The sequence below is a fragment of the Octopus sinensis genome, linkage group LG15 (genome assembly GCF_006345805.1).
Source record: "Octopus sinensis linkage group LG15, ASM634580v1, whole genome shotgun sequence".
Classification (NCBI taxonomy): Eukaryota; Metazoa; Mollusca; class Cephalopoda; order Octopoda; family Octopodidae; genus Octopus; species Octopus sinensis.
This window is the reverse complement of record NC_043011.1, coordinates 36,137,276-36,157,359: the sequence shown is the minus strand read 5'-3', so window position 1 is coordinate 36,157,359 and position 20,084 is coordinate 36,137,276.

The window sequence follows — 20,084 nt, the reverse complement described above, 5'->3', positions numbered from 1 at the left end:
AATCCTAAGTTCACTGTTTCCTTTTCCGAACTGTTGGTATACTTTAATGATTAACCTTTGGTACTGGTGATCACAGTATCTCGAAGAGAAGATGTTATCAGTTTCCTGTTTATAGATGTTCCCATATATACAGAGGTTATAAAGAGGAATTACATCATATATATTCTACTCTTCAACATGCACTGTTGGAGATCAGAAACTGGATTATGTATGCGGTAAGCCAATAATTTCCTGGTTTTAAAGGTTATCTCAAAAGATCTGGTTGGAGGCCCACACTGTTGAGCTTTTTTACAAGGCTAAGAAAAACTGAAGGACCACTGCAGTAAATGTGTGAAGCATTATTAACCGACCCTCCTGTATTTAGTTTTACCGAACTGCTTAGTTACGGGGATGTAAATACAACATCAGTTGTCAAGTGATGGTAGGTGGACTCAAACATAGACACACACAAATGCACAGATACACACACTCACACACACACATACTGTTATATATATATATATATATATATATACAACAGGCTTCTTTCAGTTTTCATCAGCCAAATCAAATCAAAAGGCTTTGGTCAGTGGCCCAAGGATCCATAAAGCAGGACTGAACCCAGGAACATGTGGTTGGAAAACAAGCTTCTTATCACATACCCACACTGCATATATATATATATATATGAAATTTTGAATTTAGTTCACAGACACCCAATACTACCTTGGAAGACTACCAGGAGTCCATGGATCCCAGGCTGGGAACCACTGGCGTAATGTCTGATAGTTTGGAAGGATTATACCTTTAATTAACATCTCAATAAACTCTGATTTAAAATGTACGCTACTTTGTGTATATCTTGAAAAATATAATGGGTTAAGATAGTTATTGGTAACAGAAATGTACTGTTAACTTTACTGCAATTAGCACATATCTTCTGCTGATGTTGGTGTTTATTGAATATTAGTGATGTGTCACAATAATATGATATTCTACAACTAAATGTGTTAATATTTACTTTGCCAATAATGTACAAGTTCAGTACATTACTGATAAAGTAAGCTTTACTAATATTAAAAAATAAATTTTAGGTTTTCTCATACATGGTGTTTTGTGAGCAAATATTTAGTAATTATATTCATAAATATATTCATATGCACATATGTATGAACGTACATATGTATATACATACATACATACATACATACATGCATGCATGCATACATACATACATACATACATACATGCATACATACATACATACACATATGTGCATACACATAGGTTGGGTTAGTATACAAACTAGTGAAAAGAAAGTATTCAAAATATACATACATACATACATATATGCTTGCACATACACATAGGTTGGGTTAGTATAAAAACTAGTGAAAAGAAGGTATTCAAAATATACATACATTAATACATACATACATACATACATACATACATACATACATACATACATACATACATACATACATACATACATACATACATACATACATATATGCTTACACATACACATAGGTTGGGTTAGTATAAAAACTAGTGAAAAGAAGGTATTCAAAATATACATACATTAATACATACATACATACATACATACATACATACATACATACATACATACATACATACATACATACATACATACATACATACATACATACATACATATATGCTTACACATACACATAGGTTGGGTTAGTATAAAAACTAGTGAAAAGAAGGTATTCAAAATATACATACATTAATACATACATACATACATACATACATACATACATACATACATACATACATATATGCTTGCACATACACATAGGTTGGGTTAGTATAAAAACTAGTGAAAAGAAGGTATTCAAAATATACATACATTAATACATACATACATACATACATACATACATACATACATACATACATACATACATTACATACATACATATATGCTTACACATACACATATGTGCATACACATAGGTTGGGTTAGTATAAAAACTAGTGAAAAGAAAGTATTAAAACACGTAATGGAGGTTATTTGAATTTGAGCTTCAGTCTGTTGCACTTGAAAGTTCTCTAATATCATGGTTGTCAAGGCAAACATTAATAAGGAGCAAATATCAAATAGCAGCAGAGTGAAGTTGAAGTTTTAACCCTAGGCAGAAGCCTCAAAATGCTTCTGTCATATTTTGTCTTCTCCCTGGCCAGATCCTGTCTAACTGTCCAACCCATGCAAGGCATGGAAGACAAGTACTAAGCAATGTTGATGATGATGATGTAATGCTTCTTTGTTCATATGGTATTCAATTAATTATGTGTTACCTCGTAGCTTCGAGATTTTGAAGATGTGGTTATTTGCTTTCAGAATGACATTGTAGAGTGTGTTTCTGAAGGGCTTAGATCTGGACAGTTACAACATATAATAAGGTAGAATATTTGGGTAAGATATGGCAGGGTTAAAGGTTAAAGGGTTGAATAAATAAATGCGTCAAATGACATAGAGAGATCGTATACAGGCAGAGGGGTGGCCGTGTGGTAAAAAGTTTGCTTCCCAACCACATTGTTGCAATTTCAATCCTGCTGTGTGGCACCTTGAACAAGTGTTTTCTATTACAGTCTTGGGCCTACCAAATCCTGGTGAATGGATTTTGTTTGACAGAAACTGAAAAACTCTGTCATGTGTGTGTAGGGTGTGTGTGTGTGTGTGTGTGTGTGTGCATATGTCTGTGTATCTGTCTGTGTTTGCCTCCCACCACCACTTGACAAACTGTTGGTGTTTTTATGTTCCCATAAGTTAATGATTTGGCAAAAGAGCCAAAGAAATGTGTACCAATTTTAAAAGGAACTAAGTAGAGTAGTCAAAGCATTTGACTAAAATTCCACAGGGCAGTGCCCCAGCATGACCACAGTCTATCGACTGAAAGTAATCAAGCTACATATATATATATGTTGCCAGTACCTCCTGACTGGCCCCTGTGCAGGTGGCACGTAAAAAGCACCCACTACACTCTCGGAGTGGTTGGCATTAGGAAGGGCATCCAGCTGTAGAAACTCTGCCAGATCAAGACTGGAGCCTGGTGCAGCCATCTTGTTGCCAGCCCTCAGTCAAAACCGTCCAACCCATGCTAGCATGGAAAACGGACGTTAAACGATGATGATGATGATGATGATGATGATGATGATATATATACTAGCAGAAAGACCACTATATTATCGTATACGATAATATGGTGAATCAGGTCAGTTCAAACTAAATATATCTCCCTCATTGTACATTTATATACTACTAAAATGTAACCTTTTTGAACTTTTAGTTTTTATGTGCATATATATACAGATACAATACCAATATTCCTCTGAACTTTTTAATAATTCTTTCTGTAAACTGCTTTTAACATTTTCTTAAGAATATATATAAATATTGTAATCTTTTGTGCCCAATATTTTAATGAACTTGTTAAATTTTTTTGTATTTTCCCAATATTTTCCATTGTACGCTGTTTTTAACATGTTCTTATTATTATCAAAGAATGTATATATGTATTGCAATATTTTGCGACAACCAGTACCTAACACAACAAAGCTTTTACATGTTACTTTTGACAATCTTTTTCTAAAAAGTGAAACTGGTCAAGTAAATAAGCATCTTTTAAAATTGCATTTTCAAACCTTCTTTCATATATAATTCCACTCGTGCGGTACCTTATAACTCCACTTTGTTATATATATATATATATATATATATATATATATATATATATGTATGTATGCATACATATATGTATATATTTATGTATACATATATACATACATATATAAATGTTCTTGAGCAAGGCACTTTATTTCACGTTGCTCCAGTTCACTCAGCTGTAGAAATGAGTTGCGACGTCACTGGTGCCAAGCTGTATCGGCCCCATTGCCTTTCCCTTGGACAACATCGGTGACGTGGAGAGGGGAGGCCGGTATGCATGGGCGACTGCTGGTCTTCCATAAACAACCTTGCCCGGACTTGTGTCTGGGAGGGTAACTTTCTAGGTGCAAACCCATGGTCATTCATGACCGAAGGGGGTCTTTACCCCACCTTTATACATATTTATATATATATATATATATACACATATAGGTATACATGTATACACATATATGTATACATGTGTGTATATATATATATATATGTATGTGTGAGTGTGTGTGTGTGTGTGTGATTGTGTCTGTGTCTGTCACTCCATCACTGCTTGACAACCAGTGTTGGTGCGTTTATGTCCCCTGTAACATTAGCAGCTCAGCCAAAGAGACCAATCGAATAAGTACTAGACTTAAACAATACGTATTGGGGTTGACTTGTTCAACTAAATCCCTTCAAGGCAGTGCTCCAGCATGGCCCCAGTCATATGACTGAAACAAGTAAAAGAATATAAAAGAATAAAGGAGTATAAAAATACATTGGTCTTTAGAAGTTACTTTGAATTAATTGTGGAGAATAATATTCCACAAATTCCTTCCATTTTTACTTTCAGTGTCGTAACTTTTAGAACAGATTTTGACTTTTGCGCCATGCTGTATATGCCATTTAGTTCGCTCTCCAGAGAATTCTCAATGGTAAATTCTTTCTGTTCTTCTACTGTATATAATTTTATAGCCAATCAGCTTTTGTGGTTCACTCCTCTTTCTTAAAATGAAAATTTTTTTTATAGTGCAGAAGAGTTCACATTTACTTTGTTCTCCTGACCCAACCCTGCTTTTATATTTTCCATAGCACCAATGTGCATTTCGTTTCTAAGAGCCACTTTAAGAGCGTCGTTGCACACGGTTTTCTTTCTGTCGATATTTTCAACTTAGCTGCACATATAATGGGATTCCCAGAATGCTTTCAGCAACATGTGACAATGGTATTTTGCTGCTTTTAGACCGAGCAACCAGAAATATTACAAGTTAGAATGATATTGCAGTGTTATACAACTTCACTCTTGTAAATATCTTGGAAGGCAATGCTATTTCCATTATGCCTTACTTGTTTGCTTTTTGCTTTCATTCCACTTCTTTTTAGAAACATGTTATATTACACATACAGAAGTAAATATAATTTAAATAGAAAATCTTGGACTTATCCAACAAATTGAAATTGTCAAGTGTAGTTAGATCCCTCTTGTATCTCAGTTTCAATTTCAGCACCTTCTAAGCAAAACAAAGAAACATTACTTTGAAACTGATCCTTGTTGGTTAGTATCAGATATCTTGTGGTTTTAACTCTTTTGTTACAACTCTTTTGTTCTGTTGGAATTAAGCCTGGGAGAACTGGCAGAAACATTAGCACGCCGGGTGAAATGCATAACCGTATTTCGTCTGCCGTTACGGCTTTGCCTTCCATCCTTTCAGGGTCGATAAATTAAGTAGCAGTTATGCACTGGGGTCGATATAATCGATGTAATCCATTTGTTCTCTCTGTGTGTAGCCCCTTGTGGGTAGTAAAGAAATAGGTATTTCGTCTGTCTTTACATTCTAAATTCAAATTCTACTGAGGTCGATTTTGCTTTTCATCCTTTCGACGTCAATAAATCAAGTAGCAGTTGTGTAACAGGGTCGATTTAGTTGACTGGCGCCTTCCCCAAAAATTTCGGGCCTTGTGCCTAGAGTAGAAAAGATTATGAGGGTGGCAAGCTGGCAGAAACGTTAGCACGCTGGGCGAAATGCTTAGCGGTATTTCGTCTGCGTTACGTTGTGAGTTCAAATTCTGCCGAGGTCGACTTTGCCTTTCATCCTTTCGGGGTCGATAAATTAAGTACCAGTTACGCACTGGGGTCGATGTAATCGACTTAATACCTATGTCTGTCCTTGTTTGTCCCCTCTGTGTTTAGCCCCTTGTGGGTAGTAAAGAAATAGGTATTTCGTCAGTCTTTATGATCAAGGCCAATTTTGCCTTTCATCCTTTCAGAGTTGATAAATTAAGTACCAGTTGTGTACTGCGGTTGATCTAACCGACTGGCCCCTTCCCCTCAAATTTCGGGCTTTGTGCCTAGAGTAGAAAAGAATATGAAGGTGGCAAGCTGGTGGAATCGTTAGCACACCGGGTGAAATGCTTAGTGGTATTTTGTCTGTCTTTACGTTCTGAGTTCAAATTCCACCAAGGTCAATTTTGCCTTTCATCCTTTCAGGGTCGATAAATTAAGTAACAGTTGCATACTAGGGTCGATCTAATCGACTGGCCCCTTCACCCAAAATTTTGGGGCTTATGCCTAGAATAGAAAAGAATACCCATCTGTTCTCGTACAAATGAGTGATGTATTCTCAGTCTAGATGCTCCAACATTACAGAAATCTTTCAATGAATTCAAAAGAAATTGGCAACATTTGAACAAACTATGTATTCCTGATGCTTGAGTTCTATAATATATGGGGTTGATCAAGTCGACTGACCCCACTCTTCCAAAATTTCGGGCGTTGTGCCTAGAGTAGAAAAGAATATGAAGGTGTCAAGCTGGCAGAAACGTTAGCATGCCAGGTGAAAGGCTAAATGGAATTTCGTCTCTTTATGTTCTGAATTCAAATTCTGCCGTGGTCGATTTTACCTTTCATCCTTCTCGGGGTTGATAAATTAAGTACCAGTTGCATACTGGCGTCAATCCTATCGATTGTCCCCTCCCCCGAAAATTTCGGGCCTTGTGTCTAGAGTAGAAAAGAAAAGAATATTTCTGCTGAAATACATTGGTGTTATATCAATCAATTCTGGAAATAAAGGAGAATTTAGTATGATCATTTTGTTATTATTAACCCTTTCATTACTGTATATATTTTGAGATGCTCTGTGTTTCTTTTAATTAATTTTAAATATATCAAAGAATTTAGTAAAATACCTTAGTATTCAGCTAGTGTTAGGAACATAAATTGTGATTAAGGTTTGGTGGAAGATTTTAATTCAGAACTTATGGAAACAAGGTATTTGTACTGCAGAGCCAGAAGCAGTTTCAGCCAGGTTGCTATCAAAATGGTTAAGAATTGTTTCTCTATTATATATTTTAACCCTTTCATTATCATATTTCTTTTGAGATGCTCTGTGTTTCTTTCAATTAATTTTAAACATAACAAAGAATTTAGTAAAATAGCTTAGTTATCATTCAGCTAGTGTTAGGAACATAAATTGTGACTAAGGTTTGGTGGAAGATTCTAATTCAAAACTTATGAAAACAAGACATTTGTACCACAGAACCAGAGCTGGGTTAGTAATGAAGAGGTTAAGCTGGTGTTTCGAACAAAAATTAGCACCAAATTTTGATAAGAGGTTCTAATTTAAATAATTTTAAAGCAAAATGTTAGCCCTAAAGGATTTTGAGTAGTCTCAGGTAAAACTCGGGTGAAACAGTAAGGGGTTTAAAGAGAAAGAAATCTTTAGTCAGGATTTTATGGAGAAGTTTTGTCTCTCAGCTTTGTTATGATGTTAGTACTTTTGGAATGATTTGTCAAACGAAAAGAGATTTTAATTTTTTCTTTATGATAGTAATGTTGTCCATGTTTGCATGCCATAATGATTGTACAATTCAATAGTGAGCAGCTGTTTGTAGTTATTGAAATAATTTCCACAATAGTCTGTAAGACAAATAACAAACTTATATTCTTTTCTACTCTAGGCACAAGGCCCAAAATTTTGGGGAAGGGGGTGGGCCAGTCGATTAGATCGATCCCAGTATACATATGGTACTTAATTTTTCGACCCCAAAAGGATGGAAAGCAAAGTCAACCTCGGCGGAAGTAACAAACTTATATTCTTTTCTACTCTAGGCACAAGGCCCAAAATTTGGAGGGAGGGGTCCAGTCGATTAGATCAACCCCAGTACACAACTGGTACTTAATTTAGTGACCCCCAAAAGAATGAAAAGCAAAGTCTACCGCGGCAGAGATAACAAACTTATATTGTGATATGTGTGAGTAGGTGCTGAAAAGTTCCTGGCTTTGGGAAAAACAAAATATAGGAGGACCAGTTAATTATGATTTTATTAAACATCTTCGCCTCTCAGATTCACAGACGTATTGCAGTGGTCCTTCAGTTTTTCTCAGCCCTGTAAAAGAACTCTCCAACCAGGCCTTTTGTAATACCCTTAAAGCCAAGAACTTTATAGCATCCTCTCATATTTAGATTGGCAGAGAATGTATTGGATTGACGTGCTTTTACTGGTTTCAATTATTGGGTTGCAGCCATGCTGGGGCATCCACCACATTCAAAGGTTTTAGTTGATTATCTTGATGATGCAGTTTTTACTTCAGATTGATATTTGTTTTATCAAATCCCTACTCATTTCTATAATTAAGTTACATTTTGCTACAATTAGATAAAGCAATTTGTACTGATAAACACACACACAAACACACACACACACACACACTTGATAGTTTCAAAGTATTAGCAAACTTTGGAATATTATCATTCCTAATAAAACATAAAGTATTAAGGAAATATGAAAATACCATGAGGTGCAGACATGGTTGTGTGGTAAGAAGTTTGGTTCCCCAAGCACATGGTTCCATGTTTTATCCCACAACATGGCACCTTAGGCAAATGTCTTTTATAGCTTCAGGCCGACCAAAGTCTTGTGAGTGGATTTGGTCAAGGAAAACTGAAACCAAGCCCATCGTATATACATATGTGTGTGTGTGTGTGTGTGTGTGTGTGTGTGTGTGTGTGTGTGTGTATGTGTGTGTGTGTGTTGGGTCAGTGTTTGTCCCCCGCCACAAATTGGCAACTGGTGTTGGTGTGTTTACATCCCTGCAACTTAGAAGTTCAACAAAGAGTCACCAATAGAATAAATACTTATTTCTTTACTACCCACAAGGGGCTAAACACAGAGAGGGCAAACAAGGTCAGACAAATGGATTAAGTCGATTATATCGACCCCAGTGCGTAACTGGTACTTATTTAATCGACCCCGAAAGGATGAAAGGCAAAGTCGACCTCGGCGGAATTTGAACTCAGAACGTAACGACAGACGAATTACCGCAAAGCATTTCGTCCGGTGTATTAACGTTTCTGCCAGCTCGCCGCCCAATAGAATAAATACTGGGATCAATTTGCTCGATTATAATTCTTCAAGAGGGTGCTCCAGCAGAGCCACAGTCTAACAACTGAATTAAGTGAAAGAGTTAAAGAATAAAAGAATTACATTCTCCCATCATGGTGTTGATGCTGTTTTTCCTAGTCAATCTCCATGTCAATAACCAGCGTGTAGCTGTCACCATTTCTCCTCTTTTATCCCATCTTTTATTAATTATCATTCTGATCAATCAGTATTTTTTCATCATACCCTCTCATCCTAGTTCTTAGACTTTCATCGCTCTTTCTTCTCTTGGAAAATGTTGCCCTGAATAAGTGGAGAAAACCTGATGTAAAGAGGACTTTTAAGTATTGCAGAAGATTCTTGAAGATTCACCAAAGACTGGCTTCAAAAGCTGTCAAACTGAAAGACAGAATTTTTGGCAAAACTTTGAAGTAGCTCTCGACCTCTTTATAATGTAAGTTAATGTATGCATATATGTATGTATGTATGTATGTATGTATGTATGTATGTATGTATGTATGTATGTATGTATGAGTGCATGTGTGTGTGTGTGTGATAAGTGTGCTATCTCCCTTTTAACGAAGTGCTATGAATTGATAAAAGTACAATCTATGATCATTTCAGAAATTTATCTTCAGAAGTAATAATCAGTATACACAACTATACCACATTAAAGCTAAGCTGATTACATCTATCTTGTATTAGCCAGTTTTTTATTTTTTTATTTTTTGTATATGAAGATCCCTTCATTATAGAATGCACATAAACTCTTCGCTATCATCTGCGATCATTCTAAATAGATTCATGATTAACAAATTGAAATTGATATTTCAGAGAACATTAGATGAAAATATCTTAGCGAAAATAAGTTATATAAGCTATTAGTGACATCCAGCAATCCATCAGCTACTTAGTTTCAAATCCCAATTAAAGTCTTATCATTTTACTAATGCTACTATTATTTCAGCCCTGGGTCTTTTTCTTTTATCTTTTATTTGTTTCAGTCATTTGACTGTAGCCATGCTGGAGCACCGCTTTTAGTCGAGCAAATCGACCCCAAGACTTATTCTTTGAAAGCCTAGTACCGCTAAGTGACGGGGACGTAAACACACTAGCATCAGTTGTCAAGCAATGTTGGTGGGGACAAACACAGACATATAAACATATACATACACACACACACACACCCACCCAAACTCACACACACACACACATATACGACAGGCTTCTTTCAGTTTCTGTCTATTAAATCCACTCACAAGGCTTTGGTCAGCCTGAGGCTATAGTAGAAGACACTTGCCCAAGTGAATCCAGAACCATGTGATTGGTAAGCAAGCTACTTACCACACAGCCACTTCTGTGCCTTAAAGCTTCTCCTGATTTGTCACTACTATGAAAAGAGGGACAATATTGGCAGGTTGGAATAAACTCTTCTGCTGCAAAATGTTGTGCATACCCTGGGTCTATTCAGAATATGTAGAGAATATGTTGTCATTTGGGCAATAGATTTAGTTATCACTTTTATTTGCCTACAAAAGGCAGATAGATTTTTTTCTGTGCATATCGTTGTGAGCCCAGATTAAGTTGGTACGGTTTTGTTCATATTTTGTTCGTGGCTGTGTGGTAAGTAGCTTGCTTACCAACCACATGGTTCTGGGTACAGTCCCACTGCGTGGCACCTTGGGCAAGTGTCTTCTACTATAGCCTCGGGCCGACCAAAGCTTTGTGAGTGGATTTGGTAGACGGAAACTGAAAGAAGCCCATCGTATATATGTATATATATGTACATATGTATGTGTGTGTATATGTTTGTGTGTTTGTGTTTGTCCCCACAACATCACTTGACAACCGATGCTGGTGTGTTTACATCCCTGTAACGTAGCGGTTCAGTGAAAGAGACTGATAGAATAAGTACTAGGCTTACAAAGAATAAGTCCCGGGGTTGATTTGCTCAACTAAAGGCAATGGTCCAGCATGGCCACAGTCAAATGACTGAAACAAGTAAAAGAGTAAAAGAGCATACTGTTTTTTTTAACTTTCATTTGCCACATCCCTTTTCTGTTGGAGCAAGCAACCATACAGCAATTACCTGATTAGCTTGTCCCTTTTGTTTTCCATGTTTGCATGTGTGTGGAGTATAGAATTCTAGGGTGTCGATAATATATTTCTAACATTGATAATGAGACTAAAGTGTATAAGTTTATTACATCAACCTCAATGTTTAGCAGAGTGTTTCTCAACTGGGGTTCCCCAGAACCCTAGGCTTCTGCAAAAGATTTCTAGGGGTTCCGTGTGAAAGAGTGAGATAATGCTAATTACATGGTCGTAATATTACTATACCTGCACAACATATTATTGGTTATTGAAATATAGATGTCATCCTATCTAACCTATTATGTTATCAGAAAAATATAACAATCATTGGGGATATATTTAGTGATGTCTATAGTTTATGGACACCATATATATATATATATATATATATATATATATATAACGGGAGAGTTTACGAAAAAAATCAAAAGACAAAGACAGGTGGTGTACAAAACAAACAGATGTATTAGTATAATGCTCAGGAATATAAAAAGTCTTTTACGTTTCAAGCCTACGCTCTTCTACAGAAAGGGACACAGAAAAAAACAAGGAGAGAAATATATATAATATATTTATTAATAATATCAGGGTAATAAAGATTAAAAAATTTTTTACTACCAGTGGCCTAGCATATAGAAAAATTAGTCAATAGACTATATATTATTCATATAAAATACAGTGTACATTTAAACACATTAAGAGGTATCCATCATAGGACTCCCTTATGCTAGAAGGAACAGCTAAAGTCCAAATTATCCCTAATTAGTGGTTTGGACTCTAGCTGTTCCTTCTAGCATAAGGGAGTCCTATGAGGGATACCTCTTAACGCGTTTAAATGTACACTGTATTTTACATATATATATTTACATATATATATATATCATCATATCATCATCATCGTTTAACATCTGCTTTCCATTCTGGCTTGTGTTGGATGATTCAACAGAGAACTGGCAAGCCAGAAGGTTGCATCAGGTGCCAATCTGATCTGGCAAGGTTTCTACAGCTAGATGCCCTTCCTAATGCCAACCGCTCCAAAAGTGTAGTGGGTGCTTTTTATGTGCCACCAGCACGAGGGCCAGTCAAGCAGTACTGGTATTGATCATGCTCAAGCGGTACTTTTTATATGCCCCCAGCACAGGAGCTAGTCAGGTACCACTGGCAATGACCACGCTCAAATGATATTTACCACATGAAGGCGGCGAGCTGGCAGAAACGTCAGCAAACCGGGCGAAATGCGTAGCCGTATTTCGTCTGCCGCTACGTTCTGAGTTCAAATTCCGCCGAGGTCGACTTTGCCTTTCATCCTTTCGGGGTCGATAAATTAAGTACCAGTTACGCACTGGGGTCGATATAATCGACTTAATCCGTTTGTCTGCCCTTGTTCTTCCCTCTATGTTTAGCCCCTTGTGGGTAGTAAAGAAATAGATATTTACCACATGCACTACGATGAATGAAAAAATATGAGAAAGATATGGTATATAATTTTGGGGAGCAGGAGTTCCTTGAGACATGTAATTTATTTTAAGAGTTAAGCAAGTGTAAGAAGGTTGAGAAACACTGGTTTAACACTTTGGCATTCAGATTTTCTTATCAAATGTAATGCTTATTTATTTACATTGTTTAGAATTAATCACACATTATTTCGTAGCTCTGAGATTTGAATGGTGTGTTTGAATATTTTTAGAATGACAGTGTAGGGTTGGTGTGAATGGTGGGGGTCTGGTCAGTTTCCGCATAAAGCAATTAGAATATTTAGGCCAGATATTATCATCATCATCATCATCATCGTTTAACGTCCGTTTTCCATGCTGGCATGGGGTGGACGGTTCAACCGGGGTCTGGGAAGCCAGGAGGCTGAACCAGACTCCAGTCTGATCTGGCAGTGTTTCTACAGCTGGCTTCGTTCCATATGGCCAGATTAAATGCTAAAGGGTTAATAAATAGTTTACCAGCCTCTGGCAGTATTTTGAACTCAGAATGTAATGTACTCTAAAACTGAGTACCACAAGATATTTTGGCCAATGCTTTATAGATTCAGCCATTGTTTTCCAAATAGATTCACAATGGAAGTGAGCAAAAATAGTTACGTCCAGAAATTGGAATTGTTCTGTTAGTGATGGTGTTTGTTGATGCTCTACGGGAATAGAAATAATTATTTTGTCCTATCAAACAAAGTACCTGTGTGAATATGTGACTGTTAATTCCACAGCTTGGAAGCCACTTAACATATGTTACAAATACTTTTGTGAAAAGGTATGAAAGTTACATCTTCCTGTTTCTCTTTCTTTAGACTTTTTAGAATCTGCACATCTCATTAATCACTGTCATAACTGTTTTAACACCAGCTTTTCCATGCTGGCACAGGTTGATTGAGTCAAGTGCAGAGCATAATATCATTTCAATCTTTTTCGCCATCTATTCTCTGCGGCTGCTGCATCCTGAGATGTGACCTCACAATTTTCCTTGTTCAAGAAGCCATTTGCTTGTCTCATTTTACAAAATAGACAAAGCAGGCTTTTATTGATTCATTTTCACTTTTGCTATTTTGAATGTCATCCATATTTTCCTCTTTGCTATTAAAATACTGAGATGGTGAAAAATGACATGAACTCTTGGAGAAAATAGACACTTGCATTTAGTTTTGGAAAAAAGACAATTCACTGTGGCCTTGAGCTAATTAATAATTATGAATGTTTAAAATTAAGTGAAATAAACTATAGGGAGCATAAAAGGATGAATGGAGATAGAAATAGGCAACTGGACAAAACGTTGGTTTTCTCTATCATGCTACCATGTTTGTATCTGTAAGACCATCTAACTCACATCTCCATTGAAGGGTAAAGGGTAAAGATCCCTTCGGACAAGAATGACCAAGGGATTGCACCTAGGAAGTTACACTCCGAGATATAAGTCCAGGCAAAGTTGTTTATGGAAGACCAGCAGCGACCCATGCATAACAGCTTCCCGTCTAAACACCACCGATGTTATCCAAAGGAAAGGCAAAGGCCGATACAGTTTGGCACCGGTGATGTCATTTCTACAGCTGAGTGAACTGGAGCGACATGAAATGAAGTGTCTTGCTCAAGAACACAGCACACAGCCCAGTCTGGGAATTGAACTCACTACCTCATGATTGTGAGCCCGACATTCTAACCACTGAGTCATGCACCTTCACGTCATCTCCATTAATCTAGCCTTAAATATTTCATCAAGTATTTCTGCGTAGAAATACCTCGCTTATCTAAAATACAGCAATCAAAGAGTAAAATTAATTTGTCAACACCCTGTACTGAGTTCATTTTCTATTGTGAGTGTATCATCTTTGAAGGAACAGTATCCTTCAAGCTGTTTTGCCCAAGATACACAGCATGATGTGATAATCTCCAGTTCTACCACTTCTCATCAAATGTGACTTAAACCGACATGAATGAATTGATGTCTTATGATTCCCACAATGGTCGTCTAAAACTAAGCCATAATACTTAACATTTTGCCATTCACTTAACTCTGTCATATGTAATACTTATTCATTCCCATTGTTTTGAATTGATCATGCCTTATTTTCTAGCTTCGAGATTGCAATGGTGTGCCTGTATATTTTTAGAATCACATTGTAGGGATGGTGTGAGGGGATGGATCTGGTCAGTTTGAACATAAGGCAGATTGAATATTTGGGCTGGATATGACCAGATTAAATGCTTGATTTTAGTTAGAATTGAGGAATCCTACTCAACCCTTCTAGAGCTAATATATGGAACAGTTAGGTGATTTACATTATTTACATTTGAAGGATATTTGTCCTCATCTTGTTTGTTGCGAACACAACATTTTGACTGATATACCCTCCAGCTTTCATCAGGTGCCTTGAGGAAATTTTGAACCTGGGTTCTCATATGTTTTTGTTATTATTATTATTATTATTATTATTATCATTATTATTATTATTATTATTATTATTATTATTATCATCATTATTATTATTATTATTATTATTATTATTATTATTATTGTTATTATTATTGTTGTTGTTGTTGTTGTTATTATTATTATTATTATTATTATTATTATTATTATTATTATAACATTTTGTTCAATACGTTTAACTATTCTCCCAGTTCACCATACTCTTTTACTCTTTACTTGTTTCAGTCATTTGACTGTGGCCATGCTGGAGCACCGCATTTAGTCAAGCAAATCGACTCCAGACTTATTCTTTGTAAGACTAGTACTTATTCTATCGGTCTCTTTCACCGAACCGCTACATTCGTAAACACACCAGCATCGGTTGTTTAGTGATGTTGGGGGGACAGACACAGACACACAAACGTATATACACACACATACATATATATATATATACATATATACAACAGGCTTCTTTCAGTTTCCATCTACCAAATCCACTCACAAGGTTTTGGTTGGCCCAAGGCTGTACTAGAAGACACTTGCCCAAGGCGCCATGCTGTGGGACTGAACCTGGAACCATGTGGTTCGTAAGCAAACTACTTACCACACAGCCACTTCTATGCCATCTTTAATATTACCAATAATAATAATGTGCTTTACAATATCTATTTACTTATCTACATCATTTTGAGTTCAAATTCTGCAAGGATTGTTGTTGTTGGTCATTCTTCAATCCTCTCGATACCAATCCAGCTGAAATCACCTCTGGCTCTGTGGTACAAATGTCTTGTTTTCATAAGTTTTGAATTAGAATCTTCCATCAAACCTTAGTCACAATTTATGTTCCTAACACTAGCTTAATGATTACTAAGTCACTTTACTAAATTATTTGCTACATATAAAATTAATTAAAAGAAACTCAGAGCATTTCAAAAGAAATATGGTAACAAAAGGGGTAAAGTCACCATGATATTTTTAACCTTTTTGGTACCTACCCAGCTGAAACCACCTCTGGCTTTGTAGTACAAATGTCTTGCTTACATAAGTTTTGAATTAAAATCTTCCACCAAACCTTAGTTATAGTTTATGTTCCTAACACTAGCTTAATTAAATTCTTTGTTATATTTGAAATTAATTGAAAGAAACACAGGGCATCTCAAAATGTATATGGTAACGAAAGGGTTTAAATCAATAAGGAATGAACCACCAGTTATATAAGGGATCAATACAGCACTGGTATATGATTGCACACACATTCTGCCTAATCAAAATTTAGATGAGGGTGGGCTGAAAAGTTCATAGGCTTACCAATTGAAAATTGTTTAAGCGAATATGCAGAATGTCTCAATGCTATCATTTAGCATGCAGGAAATAGGACCAAAATTACCCTCAGATCACACCTTGTCATCTTAAAAAAGCAATAATGGATAAGGCAATATTAGATGTACAGAAAGGCGGTAACCTGGCAGAAACATTAGCATGATGGGTGAAATACTTAGCAGTATTTCGTTTGTCTTTATATTCTGAGTTCAAATTCCGCCGAGGTCGACTTTGCTTTTTATCCTTTCGGGGTCGATAAATTAAGCACCAGTTGCATACTGGGATCAATCTGATTGACTGGCCTCTCCCTCCAAAGAATTTCGGGCCTTGTGCCTAGAGTAGAAAAGAATATTAGATATACAGAATAATGGGGGTAGTCAAAGCTGGAACATCTTTAATCATAAGTCTGTATGTTCAGGGAGGACCTGGTAGTGAACAACAACAGCAACAACAATTAATAACTGTACTCATATAATTGGTTGAAATTTAGCCTTGTCTTACTGTTGGAGCCTAACTACTGATGGCCTCGTAAGGGCATCACTGCTGTTTGTCAACAATATGTTTTCATCATCTATGCCAAGTGGGACCCATCCTTCAATATGACTACATCAGATTGCTTCCAGAGGGAGAGAGAGAGAGAAACAAAGACCAGTACTTTATTAATTGACCCCAAATGATTGAAAGGTAAATGTGATCTTGGTGGCTGTTGGTAGCAGAGGACATAGTCAGAACCAAAACCTAATGTTATTCTATCCATTGCTTAAATGATTTTGTCAGTTCACCTGTTTAGAAATTCGGATAGCCAAGTGTATTAGGCTTAAAGTCAGTCATAAAAATCAGAGGCTCAAATCAACAGAAGGAAATTTGCTTTCTTTTTGAGAAGAATATTTTATTTGACATTGCTTCTGCTCATCGAGATATCAGGAATAGGTAAAAAATAATTTAGGAATGTTATCAACAACAGACTGGTTTTCTACTCAAGGTGAGGAAATTTATCTTTTAGCTATTTAATGCTAAGAGATCTGAGCCAAACACTAACTTGTAAACAAGCCAATGAAATGGCCTCTGCATTGTCTTTCAACTTTCTAGAAATAGCAGCTAATTTTCCCTTTCAATTCACATCATCCTGTCTTAAAGAAGGACACATTGGATGATGTAATCCTGGATTCCCTGTATTTGAGAAAAAAAAAGTAAAACAGTATGGTCACAGCTGGTATTTTTTTTACCCACAGGTCTGCTTACTCAGGATCCATTTATGGATGTGGTTCAGTGGCTAGAGCAGCTGGCTCACAATCATGAGGTAGTGAGTTCAGTTCTTGGACTGGGCTCTGTGTTGCATTCTTGAACAAGACACTTATTTCAAGTCACTCCAGTTCACTCATCTGTAGAAATGAGTTGTGATGTCCCTGGTTCCAAGCTGTATCGGTCCCTTTGCCTTTCCCTTGGATAATGTCAGTGGGATGGAGAGGGGAGTCTGGTATGCATGGGCAACTGCTGGTCTTCCACAAACAACCTTGCCCAGACTTGTGCCTCGGAGGGGAACTTTCTAGGTGCAATCCCACGGTCATTCATATCCAAAGGGGGTCTTTACTCATTTTACAACAACAATAACTTGCTTTTCAAAACCCTTTGGGTTTTGGAAGGCATTTACTTTTTGCTTTTACATTACAAATAGGATGCTATCCCTAATATTCCTCAATGTTTATTCTGGTGAGCTTTGATAATAGGTTTTCTTCCAGTTTGATTCATTAATAATTTATAACTGTCAATAAATTTTATCCTTCCCCTTTCTGTTGCCCGCTTTATTACTCTTCCACTTTAATTGACCATATGCACTGACCTCTTCACTTACTTTGTTCCATCGAATACACTCTACCCGTTCCTTCTTTATTATAACGAAGCTTTCAGGAAAATTCCATTTCTGTTTTATTTCTCTGTCCATGTGCTCTCTCTCCGACCACTTCCCTTTTAAAAGTTCAAATTGCATATGAAGCAACGTAATGTCATTCAGTTACCTCCAACATTTTAGATTTTAGATGGACTTAAAGGATTGTGGCTAGTGCTACTCCATCTTATGTTAAATTATGTGGAGATTGGGATGATGGAGGATGCAAACTTTACTATTTGCTGATGTAAATATCTGCAAAATTTAGACCCTAGAGATATGAAATTATGTAACTTCTACATGGTTTCATGTGAGTTTCAGTATTCTGCATACAAGTCAAATACCATCACAACTTAACATACTAGAACTGATTTATTGAAATAGTTTTACAGACAGATTGATTGCATGTCTACTTTTCACAAAGTCAATATAAATGGTGATATTATAAATGCATTATTAATGAAATTTAGTTATGCATAAAAACAGCCAGAATCACTGTACATTGGCTGTCAGTTAGCACTTGGTTAACACTTCCAGTTGTTGGAATTTTCTATTTCTGAAGGATAAGCACGAAAGTATGCAGAACAACTATGTCTGTATCGCTGTAACATTAATGTGCTGCACTGCTGACTATACATTCATGAGTTCAAAATGTTGCTATATTATTATATCTCATGTGTAAGGGAAGTATTCTGTGTAACTAATTCCATCTGTAATCTGAAATTCAATTAAATAGCAATAATGTTATCACTGTTGTCAAGAAACAGTGAATTCAAAATCATTAAAGTATAGGTTAGAATATACCTTGTGGTATTTGTTTATGCTCAGACTTTTAATCTCACCAAAATCAACTTTACATTTCATCATTTGAAGGTCAATAAATGATGTATCAGTCCAAGGAGGACTGATACTTGGCCAGATTCGTTTCTGATATAGGCACAAAGCACGAAATTTTTGGGAAGGGGGCTAGTCTATTAGATTGACCCTAGTACACAACTGGTACCTAATTTATTGACCCTTTGAACTCAGAATGTAAAGATTCTTGGCCAAATTGTTAGAGAGACAAGGAAGATGCTTGACTGTATTTCTTGTTACTAATTGCATTCTGAACACTTTTAGGTAGACTTAGCCAATTGCCCCAATTTAACACGGCTAACTAGTCTTTTGGTATCTCTGTTGGAGCTCAATCTGTGGCAAGCTGTGGACCAGATTTTACAACCAGACTCAGAAGTCCTGAAAAAAACAGTCAAGCACCACGCTTCACTCTTTAATTAAAAAGCCTTTCATCTTAAATCGTTTTAGCAAAGATTGAGCTTATTTAGTTTTTCCTTTGATTTGCCTCCTTTTTTATAAATACCTGACACCGAAGGACAATTACCTTTCACGGCAACTATTTGTACCATATATTCAGCATCATTAATAGTAATTTTTTTGAGAATTTAGATTTTTCAACTAAGTCATTTTTAGTTCTTTTTTTTATACTTTGTACTCATGTAGCCAAAAGTGTGTGGACAGTTTGTTTGTTGCTATGACAACCTTAAAAGATACAGAGTTATTACTATGCAATGAGTTGGAACTGCAAGACACTGCAAGACATACTCTCCAATGTTCTAACAATCCCGTTAATTTACTGTCATATAAAAATTGACTGGAGTAGCAGATATTTTTTAACTATGTAAAACACATATCATGCCCCACCAGCTATTTCAACTATTTCTGTTACGCTCAGGTAAGAGTTCTCTTCTATTTAACATACAGGCAATCTCACTCTTCTATTTAACATACAGGCAATCTCGTTACAAAACTGATATAGCTTTCTTCTTGGACAAAAATGATGACTGAAAT